Source organism: Stegostoma tigrinum, chromosome 4 (assembly GCF_030684315.1).
Source record: "Stegostoma tigrinum isolate sSteTig4 chromosome 4, sSteTig4.hap1, whole genome shotgun sequence".
In the NCBI taxonomy this organism is placed as follows: domain Eukaryota; kingdom Metazoa; phylum Chordata; class Chondrichthyes; order Orectolobiformes; family Stegostomatidae; genus Stegostoma; species Stegostoma tigrinum.
Genome location: NC_081357.1, coordinates 106,304,551 through 106,324,353, shown reverse-complemented (window position 1 = coordinate 106,324,353; position 19,803 = coordinate 106,304,551). Strand labels below are relative to the sequence as shown.

Here is a 19,803-nt window from a genome sequence, read left to right as displayed (position 1 = left end):
CTCCCATCTACACACCAGATCACCTGTTTGAAAAATTCAATTGCATTGGTCAGGCAGGACATCCAATTAACCTCGGAGGAGCTAATTACTGTAGATGTATGAATCTGTACTGAAAACAAAAGATGCTGGAGATTGCAGCAGGTCAGGCAGCATCCATGGAGAGAAAGCAAGCTAATGTTTCAAGTCTTCATCAGACTTCACTTAACCTCTCCTGATTCAACTGTCAATTCATACATGATATTAGGCTAGTGAACAATGTATGAACTGGGTCAAATTCAAGTGTAGATTTCATACTTAGTTTCATATTTCATTCCTTTTAAAATTAAGGCCAACATTCCATTGCCTTCCCTATTATCTGCTGAATTTGGGGCTAACTATTTGAGATTCATGCTTCCGAATCCCTCTTCTATAAGGGCGAAGTGTAAGCTTCATATTCTTAAATAACACAATTATTTTAAACATTTTATAAAATCTTGGCAATTACTAAAGATGTAACAGCGTTTACTGGATGCAAACGTCCAAAGCCCAGGTCCATCAACTCACTGTCTCGTTCAGCCGTGGGATTGACCCAGAAGCTGGAGAATGTAACAAAAGGCGTTGGCCCTGTGATCTCGTTTGTTCAGTGCCATGACCAGCAATGAGGCTAACATCTGGCCAGCGTTCACCTATGAAACTGCGGCGACCCCATTGAATCTCTCTTTCTCGCCAGGCCTCTAATGTGTGTACAGATGTGTACATAAATATATATGTATATATAAAATCAAAAGCTCAACATGTAGTCAAAATGAACAACTGGCCGCTGTCTCAACCAGTTATTGGTTGGATGAATGACGGGATGTTGAACCAATGAGAGGTTGAAGTAGCTGGGAGCCCCGGCTAGGAGGTGGGATCAGCGCTGTGCCGAGAAGTAGCAGTGAGGGTTGCGGGACTGACTGACAGTGGAAGGAGCTGTGTCTGTGTTTAGCACTCAACTGTCTGAAACCGTGGCAAACTTGGACTTGAGACAACGATGGTAAGTTCCCCCCGAAAATGGAAGGAGAGCAAGCGGTAACAGTAACAAATTGCATGTTAGTGGCGTTTGCCCGTTTCTGTGCAGGCTTTCCGGAAAAACGGGCTGAGATTATTTTTGTCGGGCACTCAATAGAGTTTTCATCAGATGCGAGTGCCCTGCAATCGGCCGACGGTTCTAATGCAGCGTTTGCTGGGGGTAGGATTGGGGAGGGACAGGATCACCATAGTGCTCAAACTGTCTCTATTGTTCGGCTTGGAAAGTCAAAGCGTTGCTATGTTTCGGGAACATGAGAAATTGGCATCTACCCAGAGGAAGCGGCTTGTCAGTGCAGGAAGGAGGAGTTTTGGTAAAACACGGCGCTCGCTTTTGTATCATTATTCACTACGCCCCCCCCCCCCCACCCCAACCCGTGTTAGTGCAAATCGTAACTGCAAATGTATCGGAGAGAAATTTTCAAACATCAATTTTCTTTATTAGTTTCAGTCTGCAAAAGAACTAATAAAACCCAGTAGTTTTATTATCATTCAAATCTTCCTAGCTTTCTCTATCGCAGTTCTTAACCCTATGTACTGCGTGGATCTTTGTATTTTTCACTGTAAGACCACAATTAGCGTATATATTTTCAGAGTTTAGCTAAAATATCACTCTTTACAATTCGATTGTTCGAGATACATCGCTCCGATTTAACTTTGTTAAATATAAAGGTACAGTCTAGAGCTCCCCTTTTTTAAGTATTCAAATAATTCTTTCTTAGGGAGTCATCATTGTGAAAACAACTTTCTTCATCGATACATCATATTTATGTACAAGCCTCCTGTAAAATAAGCGGTGCTGATACCCTCAAGGTCAGCTCAGATAGGAGGGAGAAGTTGAATTTGAATATATACAGAACACAGTACAACAACAATTCCTATACAATTTCATTTGGCTCCGTTTAAGTCTGTGTTCACTAATAGTTTGGGTGTTCTGCAAAGAATTTAAAGAATTTGAAATGCTAGTGCATTTGGGTGAAAAATTGGACTAAACTTTAAGGATCAGATTTCTTTATGTTGCTCGATTTATTTGCAAGTTGGAGCAATGTATTCAGCTACCAAGAAGTAAGATTTCACCAGTAACCTTGTTCTCTTGGCAATCATTACAGTTCCTCCGTATTGGAATAGAAGCAATTTCATTTGTATTATGGAATTGCAATGGAGGTAAATGGTACAGTTATCATGAAGGTATAAATTAGTGCATTTCATTGTGCATTCTGCAATATTCTCAATATTTCTTAAAGCTCTTCTGCTTTGGCTATATATATTTGAGATGTTTAAAACTATGTCACAGTAATTAGGAGTTTGCATTTATTTTTGTGTACTCTAGAAAATGTTTTTGTTTTGCATGGCACCATGCCATGCTGCTGGTGAGCTGCCAAGTTTAAATCAAGCACTTTCTTAGTAGGGGAGGAAAGGGAAACCTGAATGATTGATTCAGTATTCTTTGTCACATTGGCACATAGCCTAATAACAAGTTATGGAGTGATAATGCCTTCAGGTAGCTCTTCATTTGCCTTCTCAGCTGAATGATGGATGAAATGTGCAAAGCGAAAAATGAAAATGCAACTGTCAAATGTATCTGGTTTTGGGTTAATTTCAAAGAATGCGTTGAATGATTTGTTTAAATTATTTTGGTACATCATTTTCTCATTAGTGTGAACAGCCAGCCTTCTCCCAGGCTGCTGGTGTTCTGTAACAACTCTAAGAAAGTGTATGCTGTAGTGATAAGTTGTTAGTTATTCCTTAAAATAACCACCCTGTGATTAGTGCTCATTTTCTCTCCAGTATAAATTTGAGGTTGTTCAAAACTGTTAGCAAAGTGCTAATTTGCACAGTTCCCCATTCACTTCAAGACCCTGGGCTCATTGATCTACATTGACTGCTGGTTAAGCTACGCTTTGATTTTAAACTGTCATCTGTAGCCTTTGACATAGTTGTCCATATCGCCTTCTCAAATACCTCTCCTCTGATGTCCAGCTTGCTGAAAATGCACCTGCCTGATTCCATTCTTATCCATCTAATCACAGCTTGTAACAAGGCTTTTTCTTCTTTCTCTGCACTGTTACCTCTGATGTGTCCCATGGATTGATCCATTACTTCCTCCAGCTTCTGATTTAGGTGTTGCTCATCAGCAACATCATTACTGGCTTTCATTGTACAGTGATAGCACAAAGTTCTGCCTTACCACCACCCCTCTCTACTGATCCACTCTTGATAAATTATCAGACTTTCTTCATGGCATTCAAATGTGTGGATGAGTCAACATTTCTTCCAATTAAATATTATGAAAACTGAAATAAGTGCTTTTGTTCTCTGCTCCAAATTCTGTTACTCAAGACCTAACTCCATCCCTTTCCTTGGCAACAGTCAGAGACTAAACCAGACCATTATCAATTGTGTTCCTGTGAGGAATTCTTTCTTCAGATAAACAATTAACTGTCTGGAGATATTCATGACAGTCTGGAATCCATGTTATAGGAGGAATGTGATTGCATTGGAAAGGGTGTAAAGGAGGTTCACCAGGATGTGCCTGGGCTGGAGAGTATCAGTTATGAAGAGAGATTGGAAAGAGTGGAGTTGTTTTCCTTGGAGCAGAGGAGACCAAGGGAGGACATGATTGACGTGTATACAATCATGAACGGCATAGATAGGATGGACAGAAAGAAAGTTTCCACCTTGATGGAGGGATCAGTGACGGGGTGGGCGGGCATAGATTTGAGGTAAGGGACAGTAGGTTTATAGGGGATGTGGGGGCATATGTTTTCACCCAGGGGATGGTGGGAATCTGAAACTCCCTGTCTGTTAGGGTGATAGAAGCAGAAACCCTCATCACAATATTTAACAAGTATTTAGATGTGCACTTGTGATGCCAAGGCATTTAAGGCAATGGGCTCAGTACTGGAAAATGGGATTAGAATAGTTAGGTGGCTTTTGCCTGTTGTGGAAAGAAGGGGACGAAGGGCTCTCTATTATCCATGACAATGATTAACGAGGATGTTTACTTTAGGAGCTAGTGTCAGTATGGTATGAAAATGGCGAGATTGAGCTTGGATTTGAGTAATGTCTATTATGTATTCATAATTTGATACCAATATAACTTTTATAAATAAAAGTTAAATAGCAGAGAGCCTTTTATTGCAACTTGCTATGTGTATATCTGATCTACTTTGTGAATTAAAGTGGAAGTGTGTGATTTATTCCTGTAACTTGTGTACAGAGTAAGGATTCTCCGTTGTGATCCTTGTTTGCATGTATCTGATTTGCAGAAGTATTGGACAGAGAAAAGAACAGTTCGGAACTTGAAGATTGCAGTCAGGTTATGAGACTGCTTCGTCCATGTCATTTTGTGTCCTTAAAGTTGCTTCTTCCTAATCATAGCATTGGTCATTTTTGCTAATGTCTCGTTCTTTGCCTTGGTATTTATTTTTGTTTACTTGATCATGCTGTTGTGAAGTGCCTTAGAATTCTTTACTGAGTTGAAGGCACAATTTAAGTACACAGGCAAATTGTTGGCACTAAACATGGAAAACCATCCAATCTAATAACCTAAAAACATGGCTTTAATAAACGAAATTGCTTTAGTTACCTGAAATTTTCTTTGGTCCCTTTCTATGTGTAAGGCTGATATGTTTTCTGAAATGTTCTTGTGATGAAGGTAGTGACTATCAGCAATGGCTCTGAAACTAGAAATGGTACAGTTTCAACAATATCAACCCTTGTAAAATTTATTATTTTTAATCTGTTACTAAATGTAGATATTGCTGGCAATGCTGGTTCATACCTTCCTGAACAGAACATAAATAAAAGATTATCAAAGTATCCATTGACAGACATATAAGGCACAAATGGTTTTTTTGGCTTGCATCATATTTTGTTACAGATATTGAACACTTAAACTGTGCAGCATATTTGTTACAGAGGAGTAGACGATATGATATTCTGAGTGTGTTTAGGTATATTTTAAAGATTTTGAAATCAAAACAAAAATTTTGCTGTATGAATTGTTTTGATAATGTGTTCAACTTGAGTGATTTCTACCTTCTCGCAAGAATTAGTGCTCTACGCATAAATTGCTAATCATGTTGAAAGTTCAAAATATTTTGAAAATTTGCAGTAATTTTATCACGTGTTGCTCAAAACAATCATTATTTTAAAGGCAGCAATCAGTTTTGTATTCTTTTCAAATTGGAGCGTCCGTTTAATTATTTCTAATTATTCTCAGCAGCGTAACACCACTGGCTTAAATGAAAGGGACTGAACGAAGGAAATGTTTTATCTGCAACAGTTCAATCAGTTGCTTTATTTCTCCAGGTTTTGACTTTAAGATGGAATCTATAACATTGTTAATAATGGGAAATAGTACTTCTGGGATAATGGAAGGATATAAGATTGTACAAAAGATGGCAAATACTGCGAAAACCTTTTGGGTTTTGTATTGTTTGTCTCCCTGATTTAAGTCATTCTTCACATGAGAATGAGTCTTATTTTTGGCCCTTCTCAAGTCTGCTGATGAGGCTATCATCATTTGATGTGAGTGTTATTCTTTATGACTTTGTGGTGCAAAATTTGAAATACAGTCGCATGTCTGATGGCCAGGAGGTTGGCAGATGCTACCAGAAATACATACGTCTGTTGTACATTCTGTATTAAAAGCAGGAATTTGTAGGCGAATCTCAGCAGGTTAGGCAAATTTGTGGAGAGAGGAATAGAGTTAACTTTTAGGGTTGAATATGAAGAATGTCATTTACATTTCTGAATTGTAATGACAAGATGAATGCCTAGTTGAAGTCCTCATTTGGCCCACTGACGGAGCCATCTGATACCAATCATCCTGTCCCTTATAAGATTTTGTTGGGGACAGAGATGGGCAGGTTGGCAGCAGACAGGCTGTCCACTGTATTTTAGTTGCACCTCCCTCAACTTTTGGACCCACTGATGGTGAAGCACAACATCCAGTCTGCTGTGGGCAATTGGACTTTGAGTTAAATGCAAGGTACTGACTGTCAGAAAGGTTTTGGTTGTCAGCTTAGTTTCCTCCAACTTTTCAGAAATGTGACAGACTCTAATTTGTCCCAGAGCAAAATCCTGCTGTTTAATTTAGAAATTGGGCTTTACAAAGCAAATTCTGCTTTCTGAGAAAAATGCGCAACTGTATCTTTTCGAACATTAAAATGTGGCATTGTGCAATCTGTTTATACACTGGAGGACCACAATGACACTCTGTGGAATAAAATAGATGCAGACAATGTGCTAATTTAAATTTGGAGTAATTTGAAGCCTCTCTCTAGCTGTTGTAGTTTCACAAAATAAAGGGTTGAGCTAGACCTTGGTCTAAAATTGAGATGCATACCCTATAATCATATTTTTGTTTATTTGATAAATTGATAAATGTCACAATTAAATAAATTGCACAACTATTGTCTAATGCAACTTAAAATAAAGCTGAGCTTAATTGATGAAAAAAATCCTGGGTGACTTGGTGGTGTAGAGGGTGGCAGGAGTGAAAGATTCTGTTATGTGTAAAGAGTATTTCTGAATATCAAAAAAACACAAAGCTGAAGACTAGTAGCTTTTGTGGTTTTTTTTTCTTTATTCATTCACGGATTAGGATGTCGCTGGCTAGGCAGCATTTATTCCCTATCCCTAATTGCCCAGAGGGCAGCTAAGAGTCAACCACATTGCTGTGGGTCTGGAGTCACATGTAGACTAGACCAAGTAAGGATGGCAGTTCCCTTCCCTAGGGAACATTAATGAACCAGCTGAGGTTTTTCCCAACAATCTGCAATGGACTCATGGTCATCATTAGACTCTTAATTCCAGATATTTATTGAAATCAAATTCCACCATCTGCCATGGTGGGATTTGAACGCAGGTCCCCAGAACATTATCTTAGTCTCTGGATTAACAGTCCAGCAATAATACCACTAGGCTGTCACCTCCCAATGGTGCAATGGTATTGTCCCTACTTCTGAACCAGAAAGCCCAGGTTGAAGTCCTACCTGTTCCGGAGGTGTGTAATAAAATCTCCGAACAGCTTGATTAGAAAATATCTTAAGTTGAAGGCTTCCAGCATTTGCCAAGATTTTTCATTTTCAGAAAGTGATTGTAGGAAGGAAAAGCTTGCATTCATTTAGCAGCTTTCAGAACTCTAGAATACTCTCAAAATATTTTACAGTCCATGAAGTACTTTGGATGTTATAATTTACTGTTGTGACGCAGATTGTAAATGTTATCTTTGGATTCTCAGTGTCTCAACCCTATTCATCTAAAATTTAAAAACAAAAACACCTAGTCACTATTGCAGTATAAGCAGTCAAATCAAATCTGCACTGCTGGTGACCATATTGTAGGATATACCATGTGCCATTATTTCCTATGAGTGTAGAAATCTACAGGTCTTCCCTGCTCTAGTGAAAATCAATTCCTGCCCCAACTCGAAGCATTTCCTTTTGTTAATTGCCCAAATCTGGGGAGTGACAGCTGTATCACAACACTGTAAAGTCCTTTCATTATAATTCAAGACTTGTGGCTAAGCCTGTCAAACTTCAGAAGAATTATTCAGTGCGCTTGCCATGATACACGTCCTAGGAGTCACAACCTAATTTTATGTATTAATATACTTTTCTCTTGTGCCAGCAAAAGGAAAAAAGTGCAGCCACCAGGAGAAATATCCATTGTCCACAATGAATATGGAAATAATTATATTTCCAGGGTAGTTGTGTTGTCGAAATTATTGTTTTATTGTCAACAGGTTAACACCCAGTTTAACAGAACCAAGCTCACAGTTTGTGCAAGATAATAAAATGTGAGGCTGGATGAACACAGCAGGCCCAGCAGCATCTCAGGAGCACAAAAGCTGACATTTCGGGCCTAGACCCTTCATCAGATGAAGTCTAGGCCCGAAACGTCAGCTTTTGTGCTCCTGAGATGCTGCTGGGCCTACTGTGTTCATCCAGCCTCACATTTTATTATCTTGGATTCTCCAGCATCTGCAGTTCCCATTATCACTCACAGTTTGTGCAGTTGGTCTAATTTGTATTCATTTGCCTTCATTTCTATCTCCAAAGTTTCGAGAATCATTTTAATCAGTAATTCCCGTTAGCCACATAGTGGTGATGCAGAAGTAGTTCCATTTTGATAGGTCATGATCAGCATTAATCTTGTTTAAACTTTATAAATTGGTGCGAGTATCTCATGGTAGTGGATACAGGGTTTTTGCAAAGTTTTCAGATCCATCCTTCAAAGGAAAGGACACTACCCAAGCTACCTTCAGAGTCAAGTTAGTTATGAGAAGAGACCTGAAGTCTGCACATTCAAATGTAGATGGGATCATTTAATTTTTTTTTACTTCTCACATGCCATAAGCTTGGAGGAGGCCAAAATAGTAGGTATAACTTTGCTACGTTGACATTATAAATTAATCTCATCAGGTGAGTAAAATGAAGCTGCAACTTCCTACTGAATTATGAAACCCCATTTTGTTGAGGAATTATTTCATTCAAGAGCTGATTGAAACTGCTTAAAAGTAATTTTGTGTAGGAATGCTTATCATTTTCACTGGATTACAGAATTATTTTACACAGGAGCTCTCTCGGCCTCTTATATCTGCACTGTTTCTCTGAACGCGCAATGCACCCAATCACCTGCCTATGGCACTGGAAATTCTTCCTTTCCAGACCTAATCATTGAAGACCTTGATTGAATTTGTCTTCTTTGCATTGAATTTCGTTCCAATCACGGCATTGTGTTGCATTTCTCTGCCGATTCTTTGTTAAAAACGTGAAATGCTCATTGTTATATTCATTACATTTTTGAAATAATTTATAACTCAAAGAGCATCTTGAAATCTCTGGTAACTTTGGTAAATTTGTTACATGATGTTACAATTCTTGTAGAGACCAATAATTTGAAGAGTTTAAATTTGGAATCACCAACTTAAATATCTCACTGCAAGATTTCAGATTTTAAGACATTTACAAAATCAAACCAATTTTGGATCAACATTGACCAATGCATTTTATTTAATAGGCAAGTAATGTAGTAAACTATTGCAAAGAAATACTCCCTTAACTTTCTAACATGATTGAAAATCCCACACTGCCTGTAAATAGTGCACGTTTCTGCAGTCCTTAAAGGAACCTGCCAAAAATTACACTTCAGGTTTCTACTCCCTATTTTGCTGAGTTACAGTCTATGCTGAAAGTCATTTCACTTATCTTCTGAGAGTCCCAAAATCAATTTCCAGCAGTGGTGTTCCACTCCAACAATGCCTTCTCCCAGTCTCGCCAGGGGTAAATCTCAGTGTTCTTAAATATCCATGGGCTCCTTCTTGTCAACCGCCAAACGTTCTCTGACCTACATTCAACTGGTGTCCAGGAAAAACTGTTTGTTCCATTGCACACTCATTCTCTCTCTACCAGTGTCCAAGGTGCTTGAGTCAGTAAACCTGAGAGCCTGAGGGCATACCAATAACAAGTCCAGCTCCCCCTGTCTTTGTGTCCAGGTGTGAGAGTTTGTATTTGGGTTTGAGATCTCCTGTCCATCTCCACTACTGCATTTCACCTTGAATTAATGGAGGTGGTTTAATACAACCATGTTATAAAACCTTGTACTTATAACAGTCTCTTCTGTTCCTGCTTACAAAAATGTCAACAAAGTCAGTTGGGTTGACAGTTTCATGTATCAGCAACCAATCAAAATGGGACTACTTCCTCATCACCCCTATGTGTGGTTTTGTGAAAATTTAGATGGGAAATGTTAAGAGGAAACAGAATGATTTATTAGCCGTTCTGGAATACAACTTTTTGTGAACTTCTTATTACACTACCACTGTTGCCAATAATGGGCATTAGCTAACTTACTAAATTTCTGTTAGGATTTGCTTCTCAAAATCCCTCATTAAAATTTGACTGTACATGTTGTACTTGGTGTTTCAGTATGGTCTGAAATTGCAGTAATAAAAATTTGGATATCCTGAAACATTGCCGGCAATGTCTGCTAGGATAATAGGAAATCCAACAGACTGAAGCCCGTGGTCAGTTGAAGTTCAGGACTGGTAACTCCAGATTAGGTGAAAATGGTGACAGAATTCACAATCATCTGTTGCTTCCACCACGCTGTTTCAAACAGACAATTACTGGCAAGTAATCAAGAGTATGGAGGAGTCGGCAAGTTAAATGTTTGGAATTAAGCTTCAGCATTATTCAAAATCAACCCAGTTGCCAAGAAAGGAGGATGTTAGTACGTGAACAGATGAATGTCAGTAAGCTGAATGGACTTGTTTTGACCATGAATTTCCATTGTCTTCCATTTGGGTAAAGGCAAATCAAAATTTTATTTCTTTGTATATTTCTCTTCTGTTGCAAGAAGTAAACAGATTTTTTTCTAATGAAATAGGAATACCTCAAATGCTAAACATTGAGCAGGTCAGCAGGCAGGTTGTAGTATTGTGTAAAGACAAGATTGTATGTTTAAGCTCAGGTGTATAAAAGTACAAGAAAGAAGCTATCTGCAGTTCCATTCTATGCACCAAAATCACAAGTAACATAAATCCACTGAAGTGTTAGAAACAGAGACTCTGATGTGAGTACTTTGGAGTACAATGTTGATAGTGTACGGTCATCTAGTTTGGTAGGAATAACAGAAAAATGGACTATGTTTTAAATGGTAAAAAATTGCAGCAGGCAATTAAAAAGGCAAATGGAATTTTGTACGCCATTGCTCGAGGGATGGAGTTTAAAAACAGGGAGGCTATGCTGCAGCTGTGTAGCGTCCTGGTGAGGCCACACCTGAAGTATTGTGTGCAGTTTTGGTGTCCTTACTTGAGAAGAGATGTACTGGCACTGGAGGTGGTGCAGAGGAGATTCACTCGGTTGATTCCAGAGTTGTGAGGGTGGATGATGAGGAGAAACTGAGTAGACTGGGATTATACTCATTGGAATTCAGAAGAATGAGAGGAGATCTTATGGAAACATATAAGATTATGACGGGAATAGATAAGATGGAGGCAGTGAGGTTGTTTCCGCTAGCAGGTGAAACTAGGACAAGTGGGCATCGCCTCAAAATAAAGGGAAGCAGATGTAGGACTGAGGTCAGGAGGAACTTTTTCACCCAATGGGTTGTGAATCTGTGGAATTCCCTGCCCACTGAAGTGGTTGAAGCCACCTCGCTGAATGTTTTTAAGGCAAGGCTAGATAAATTTTTGATCAGCAAAGGAATTAAGGGTTATGGTGAGTGGGCGGGTACGTGGAGCCGAGTCTCAAGAAGATCAGCCATGATCTTATTAAATGGCAGGGCAGGCTCGAGGGGCCAGATGGCCTACTCCTGCTCCTAGTTCTTATGTACTGTGCAAGTGGCATTTTTCAGTACTATACCAGATGTGATTTTTGGGTACTGTATCAGGGGTATGTTTTAGCTACCATACCACTCAAAGTATGATCTCTTTAGTTATGTATTAGTCTGGGATCTGACTTATCCAATAATAACATCAGCTGGAATCATAAGTTAGTACTTTGGTAGCTATCATGGATAAGATCATAGAGTCATCCCTCAGACAGTAACTGTTGCCAGAATATCGATCTGCAAGTAAGGAAAGATAAGGGTGAAATTTGAGAAGTTAGAAATACTTTATATCTGAATTTTTTAAACTATAGTCACCTTTCTCAATGTGCAAATATATGAATTTTCATTTGTTTTCATCTTGCACAGTGTGAACTAATATAAAATACAGATAAGTACACATTTCCAGTGGCCACACAACTAATTTGTCTGTAGAGGTAACTCAGCAGAAAAACTCAAATATAGGAAAACCAATGACTGACAGCAGCAACATTTTAAGTGTAAAAATAAAAGTGAAGAACCGTAATCCTTTCTATAGCCCAAATCATCACAAACCTCTTGTCATTCAGAATGTAATTCAAACCAATTGGCTTTAGCCATGTATAATGCATTGAAGCATCTGTTCCATTCCTTCAACTCCATTAACTTGATTTGTCATTGCATATCACTTTTGCAGATGGTCGGTGACATAGATTGTATATGCTTGGAGATGTGAAACTAATTTAGTAGCTGGACTGTAATCACTGTAGAAAAAGGCAAAAGAAGTTAGCCTTCTGTCCTTCCCTTTGCACTTCTTTAAATCTGCATCACTTCCAATTTTTTGTCCATGTAAGTATTTTTCTGTTTAATTTGGCTCAATTTGTTAAAAGCATTTCTGGAGAGAATGAGCAGATTATGGCACATATTGAGGGGGAGAATATCAAGGGGCTCACATGGAATGCTGTTTTTGTCTGTAATGTCATTTGAATGGTGAGATTATCTTAAATATAATTCCAGTTTACTCATAAATTGTCCCATTGTACCTCTAAAATATGCTCTGGAGAGCTTTACTAAAGAATTAAAATTGCAAGAATTTTGTGAGGTTGTAAAAAACTGAAATTTGTGGCAGAGCTCTGGGATAGAGTTCTTTTTATTGATAAGCAGCATGATTTTCAGGGCTAAGATTTCCTAGTTTGAACTCTTGACGTACTTGCCACATTGCTGTAGTATGTGCAGGATTTACGTGCATTGTGGGAAAGAAAAAAAATCCTCCCATGTTCTTTAAACAAATATTACCCATCGAAAATCAAACTGCCCTATTGCGAATCTTGGAATGCTAAAAATGCGATTGATGTTTCTCAGAGGACTTTGTATCTTGCATATTTGACGCACGTTCAGTATAAAATTTGTGTCCAGCTTATTTTCCATGATAAGATTTTATTCCAACTTTATAGGATTATGTAGAATGTCATAAAGGTCTCCAACACTAAAAAGAAAGGCCCTTCTTGCCCATCCAGTCCGCATCAGTCAACAGCAAGTTTATAACTATTCTAGTTCCATTTTTCAGCATTTGGTCCAAAGCCTTGTATGCTTTGGAATCACAAGTACGCATCTGAGAACTTCCTAAATGTTAAGAGGATTTTTGACCCTATCCTCCTTAGCCGGATGTTCCAAATTCCCACCACACTCTCTTTGGAAAAAAGTAATCTTCACATCCCCTCCAGAGATAGCAAGACCTGCAGATGCTGGAGCCAGAGGTAACAAGGTGAGGAGCTGGAGGAGTACAGCAGACCAGGCAGCATCAGAGGAACAGGAAAATTGACATTTCAGGTCTATTTCTTCTACCTCATATCTTAAGCCTATGACCCCCAGTTATTAATCCCTCCATCAAGAGGAAAAGTTTCTTCTTCTCTATGCTAACAATACCCATTATAATTTTTTACATCTCAGTCATGTCTCTCTGTCTGCTCTGTTGCAAGGAAAATAACCAAAGTCTAGTCGGTGTCACTTCATTAGGAAAACTCTCCAGCCTAAGCAACATCTTTATAAATGAACCATCTTCAGTTGTATTACATCCGAACTATAATCTGGATTCCGGAACTGCAGACAATAGTCTGGTTTTGGCCTAACCAGTGTTTTATGCAGTTTCAGCATAACCTCCCACCTCTTCAACTCTTGTGCCTTAGCTAACGAATGCAAATATCCCGTATATTGTCTTAACAACTTAGTCTCGCTGTCCTGCCAGCTGAAGGACCACTGAATGTGCACACCAGCGTGCCTCTGATCCTTGATGCTTCCCTGGGTCCTATTGTTCATCGTGTATTGTTTATTCTGCTCAAGTGCATCACCTCACAATTATCCAGGTTGGATTCTATTTGCCACTGATCAACCCACCTGACCAGACCATCTATATCCTCCTGTAATCTAATGCTATCCTCCTCACTATTTACTATCCTACGAATTTTTGTGTCATCTGCAAGCTTCCTGATCAACCCTCTTCCATTCAAGTCTAAACTGACCACAGACAACAATAACTCTGATACTGCTCCCTGCAGAACCCCATTGGACAGTGTCTTCCAGTCACAAAAACCCTCTTGACTGTCGGCTTCCTGTCGCTGAGCCAATTCTGGATCCAATTAACCAAATTTTCATTGACCCTGGTACGGTCTTACTTTCACAAGGCCTTAGCAAAAGCCTCACCAAACTCCAAGCAGACTATGTAAAATGCAGTGCCGTCATCTATCTGCTTGGTTACCTTTTTGAAAACATCAATTAAGCTGTTCAGTAATGACCTCCCTTAGCAAAATCTTGCTGACTGTCTTTGATTAACCCCTGCCAGTCCAAATTCAGATTAATTCTGTCCTTCTCAACTGCTCCCAATACTTTACTCACAACAGAGTTGGACTGACTGGAGTTTGTTTGTTTATCCCTTCTTGCCTCGTTGAAAGTGTTCTAATTTTTCTATATAAATCCATTTTTTGAAAATGCAACAAGAGAGTAGTTAATGTTGAATGGTTATGGCTTTGTGCCCTCTTTAGCTGCAAATTTCTGAGACCATATTTCCTTTCAGCATCAGTAACAGAAATTGGGACTGGCAAAATGTCCTGGACACACTTTCTCCATCCCCCCCATGCACAGACACACCACACATGGGGAAAAAGGCATTCATTGTGAATTTTCATTGAGGAGCCTTTGGTTATAATTGTTGCAAAGACATTTTATTTTTGCTGGAGATCTTAAATGTTGAAGCTTTGTTAAAAAATGAATTTGTCATGTTTTGAGCATGTATTTAGATTGGTTTCTTTCAAAGAGGTCACTGACAGTTCACTATGGTAATTAGTAATTTTCTTTGAGCAAGTTTCCTCTAGAAAGTACATGACTGGTGCTAAATGCTTGCTTTGTTGTCGACTCTGCTGGGGCATTTTTAATCTATGGCTACCTCAGAGAAGGTTCTTGTTTACATCTGGTAAACTGATTGTGGGTGAGCCTGCCATGAACAAGCTAAGCAGCTGATCTTTCCCATTGTGACAAGAAGACCTTTAGCATCAATTCAAAGAGTAATCTATTTCTCCTTCATGATTGATCAAGATTTAGGGCGTGTTTGTCTGTGTGTGGATGTGCATTTCTGTGTGAGAGACGCAGTGGCTCGTGCCAGGCGCTTAGATTCAGTTCCAGCCTTGGGTAATGGTCTATATGGAGTTTGCATATTCTCCCAAGGTGCTCCATTTTCCTCCCCTCCAAAGATGTGCAGGTTATGTGGATTGGCCATGGTAAACATGGCTTACCAACCCAATCCCCGTGCTCTTCGGCGTGCTGTCTTAATAGCCCCTTTCTGCATTGTATGGATTCTATGATTCTATATATGCTTCAGTGTAACTAGCTATGGATGTTAATTAATTATTTTGATAATAAACCTACAGAAGAAATTTGGTTGATGCATCTTGTGTTTTGAAACCTGATAATGTAAGGTATTTAATTGGTCATTTTGGTAACTGGAGAAGGTATTTGTCTTTTTATGTCCTGATCCATTGTGTAGTGAGACTTCTGTGACAGTGCACTCTACCAGCCTTGTCCATAGTAGTGGGTGTGATGACAAGTTCATTGTCTAGTCAAGCAAAGCAAGTGTGTTCTGAAAGCTAAGGGACCGCTGGGAGGCCTTACATCTTTAGAGGAACAGCAGGTTACAATGACAAGGGCAGAACAATAAGGGCATTCCAACTTGGTGGCACCATCTCACCAATTCTACTTAAGCAAACATTGTTCATGCAACCTGTCGGCCACTGATGGATTAAGGGTAATATCTCTTCTCCACATGCAGCCATGTTTGCACTGAGGGAGGCATTTATGCCTTCCTGGAATGCTGCTCCCAGTAATTAGAGACATCCTCCTTTAATTGCAGTTAACTAAGCTCCTGTTGGATCTATTTGACTGCCCATCTGATGGGATCAGGTAGCCCTGCCAGCTCTGAAACCATCTCTGCAAAATTGGTAGTCACTGAGAATAATGTTGGAAAAGTTGGCTGGTATTAGTATTTTCAGGTTCTTCTGCTTCCTAGTCTTTACCCTGGTGGATTATGAAAATCAGACGCATGAGCGACCGATTTCCCTGGATCTGGATTCTAACTTTAACACCCACTTTAAATGAAATTTATCATGAATGTGAACCTTAGAAAGCATTATTTTCCTTCATTTCTTAGTTATCCGTGCTAATGTCTGTTGGTGTGCCCCTGTAAAGCTGTGGCAATGGTTGATTAACTCTCTACAGGCTGGAGTGGAATTTTGAATCATTCAAGTCTTGCAAAATTGTACTTCGCACCATGTGCTTCACAAATTCCTTGTTATATACAGTTCATAATTCTTGTTTTAAAAATAAGCACAGTAGGTCATTATTTTGTTGGATATTTTCACCTGTAATGTATCTTTCCCTGATGTTCTGGCATGCCTGTGGAATGTTGATTGGCTGGTGATATTCCTGTTTGAGGTAACTTGTAAACCTTGATATTCCTTTTATAGTTGGGTCATGTAGATAATCTGCTTGGTATGCGCGGTGTATGTCTGTGAACATGATCTGCTTAGTGGCTGGTAGGCCCTTATTGATTTAACTTTGTTTGAACTTCTCCAACAGAGAGGGCAATATAACAAAAATGCTCAGATCTTGCACTATACGACTGTATGGCTTATGAAATGATGTGCTGTTACAAATGGAAGCTGACTGAAATAAATTGCATATATCCAAAGGAATTTCTGAAAATAGGTCCTGGTTTTCTAGTTTCTTCTTAGTTACCTGATGTTTTGACAATGGAGTTGTTAACTAATCATAACAAATAATGGCTGTCAATTAGTCTGCAAAAGGTTCATGAATCACTTGAAAAATCTCACTGGTGGGGAGTTTCAGGAACCAGTCGAAGTTCACCCCTTTTTTTCTCAAATACAACAGAAATGCCCTAACAGGTCTCATACTATATACTGGTAAAATATTATTGTCTGAAAGCTGTCTAAGTAACATCATCTGACATTGGTTTTGCTTTTGATTGATTACCCTGTTTGAATTTTTATAAAAATTCTTCAAAAGTCATTCATTGGATTTTACTGTCAAGGCCAACATTTATTGTCCATCCATAATTGATCTTCAGTGGTGAGCTGCTTTCTTGATTGCGACTGAGATTCTACCTAGGCCTTTTCAAAAGGATTTTAGGAAACAAACTTATTCTGAAGGAGAATCACATCAAACTTAAAACATTAACTCTGTTTCTCTTTTTGACTGATTCTGCCAGAGCTGCTGAGTTTCTTCAGCACTTGATATGATGTTTTTTCAGATTTCCAGTGTTGGTGGAATTTTGTTTTTATATTGCAGTGGATCTGGAGTCATAATTAAGCTAGACCGGATATTGGCAACACATGGCCTAATTTCCATTAAGAAAGGCAATCATGCTTCAAGCTATGAATTTGATTCTTTTTTAAATTCTGAGGTGACATTGATAGAGGTAAATAGTGTTTAACAGCATTCATTGTTGTAATTGATTTAATTATAACAATTGATTATTACATTGTAACTTTTTGTATGCTTGTGCAATGTGAACAATATAAATATTGCAATACTATTCGGCCCAGTATGTATGATTGGTTTAGACAAAGAGGGATCGGAAGATGCTTGTGGAGCTTAAACAGTGGTATAGACCTGTTGGACATTCTAAGTAGTTCTTCCATTTAGTATTGATCTAAAATTTATAATGCACTATGTATTTAAGTACAATGTATGTTTTGTAGCTCGGTTTGTGAATCAGATTGTAAACTTATTTCATCACCCTGCTTGGTAACATTGTCAGTGCGCCTCCGGTGAAGCGTTGTTCTCTCCTGCATGTTATTTATACGCCTTGGTTTGTTGGAGTGGTTGGCATCATTTCTGCTTTTGTGTTTAGTGGTTTGTATGTTGGGTCCAGTTCAATGTGTTTGTTGGTAGAGTTCCGGTTGGAATGCCAGGCCTCCCTGGCATGCCTCTGTTTGGCATGTGCTGTTATGGATGTGTTGTCCCAGTCAAATTCATGTCCTTCTTTGTCCCTATGTGCAGAGGGCAATATACTGAGACCAGTGAGAACTGGTCGTGTCTCTTGGTGGCCAGTTGGTGTTCATGTATCCTTAATATCACTTTACTTCCAGTTTGGACTGTGCAATGTGCAATGCCAGGGAATTCCTGAGGGCAGGCATTCTCACCAGAACTCCATCAACAAACACATTGAACTGGATCTGATGTACAAACCACTGAAAATCAAAACCAGAAGTGATGCCAACCACCCCAACAAACTGAAACACATAAATAACAAGCGAGACCGAACACCGAAACTTCACCGGAGGCGCACCGACTGTTACCGAGCAGGGTAATGAAATGTTTGCATTCAAACACATTCGCTCGGCGAGCAACTCGATAACCTCCATGTGATGGCTTTCTACTATCTTGTCATTTTCTTAACATTTTAGAATGCAACAGTCAGCTTTTCCTCCTTTTTTTGTAGCTAAAATTTTCATTCTTTGCATGGTACTTTGTTTATTATGATGGTGTTATTGGTTGTGGGTATAGGATCCTTTACATGTGTCAGCAGCTGTTCCTGGGTAGTTGTTAGTTTGTGAGCTACCTTGATATCTAGGGGTCTGAGTAGTCTTCTGGTCATCTCTGATATGTCTCTGATGTACGGTAGGGTGACTATTGTGCCTGGCTGTGTTATCTTCTAGTTGTGGTCTGTCACAGAGATAATGGCAGATTATGCTTTTTGAGTATCCATTCCTTTTAAAAACACGTATAAATGCTCCTGCTCTGCTTTGCACAGCTCTGGGTTGTTGCAGTGTGTTGTGGTTCATTTGAATAATGTCCTGATGTAGCTCTGTTTATGGGTGTTAGAGTGGTTGCAGGTGTAATTAAGTGTCTGGTCCATATGGGTGGTATTTTTGTATATGTTGGTCTGGAGTTGCCTGTTGTTCCTGCATTCTACCATTATATCTAGGAAGGATAGTCACTAGTTCTCTTCTTCTTTTGTGAATTTTATTCTGGTCAGAATGTTGTTTGTGTCAGCGGGTTTCTTCTAGTCTTGTGCATTTGATAATCATGAAGGTGCCATCTACATATTGGACCCAGAGTTTGTGTTGGATAGTGGGGAGCGCTGTTACTCTACAGCACATCAGAGACATATCAGAGATGACCACAGGACTACTCAAACCCCTAGGTATCTGGGTGGCTCACAAACCAACAAGCACCCTCCAACAAGTACTGACAAACGTAAAGGATCCCATACCTGCAATCAATAAAACTGATGTAATATACAAAATACCATAAAAGGACTGTGGGAAATGTTACATACACCAAACTGGAAGAAAACTGATAATATGGATAGACAAACACCGACTAGCTATCAGGAGACATGACCAATTCTCACTGGTCTCAGTACAGACAGACAAAGAAGGACACAAATTCGACTGGGACAACAAATCCATAATAGCACAAGCCAAACAGAGACATGCCAGGTTACTCCTGAGGGCAGGCATTCTAACGAGAAGCCCATCAACAAACACGCTGAACTGGATCTGATGTACAAACTGAAAATCAAAACCAGAAGTGATGCCAACCACCCCAACAAACCGAAGCATATAAATAACAAGCGGGACCGAACACCGAAACTTCACTGGAGGCGCACCGACAGTGTTACCGTGCAGGGTGATGAAATGTTTGCATTCAAACACATCGGCTCCGCGAGCAACTCGATAACCTCCATGTGATGGCTTTCTACTATTTTGTCATTTTCTTAACATTTTAGAATGCAACAGTCAGCTTTTACCCCTTTTTTTTGTAGCTAAAATTGTGCAATTAAAATGAAGTGCTCTGGAGTGGAATGCTGGTAGCATTGAAAAAAGGCCTTGTTTTGACTAGAGCTGATGGACCATGAAGATTTCA

The 19,803-nt window shown here is 39.2% G+C and overlaps 1 protein-coding gene across 3 annotated transcripts in view; it reads left to right on the top strand.

Moving 5' to 3' along the window:
• The first annotated feature begins 899 nt into the window (after positions 1-899).
• The window catches only part of arhgef10 (Rho guanine nucleotide exchange factor (GEF) 10), a 271,880-nt gene continuing 252,976 nt past the window's right edge, over positions 900-19,803 (top strand). For 2 of the 3 annotated variants that reach the window (XM_048530741.2, XM_048530739.2), the window contains exon 1: positions 900-1,012. The gene's annotated coding sequence lies outside the window, so the exon portion shown is untranslated. The remainder of the gene's footprint in view (positions 1,013-19,803) is intronic. The other variant, XM_048530740.2, reaches the window with a different exon arrangement.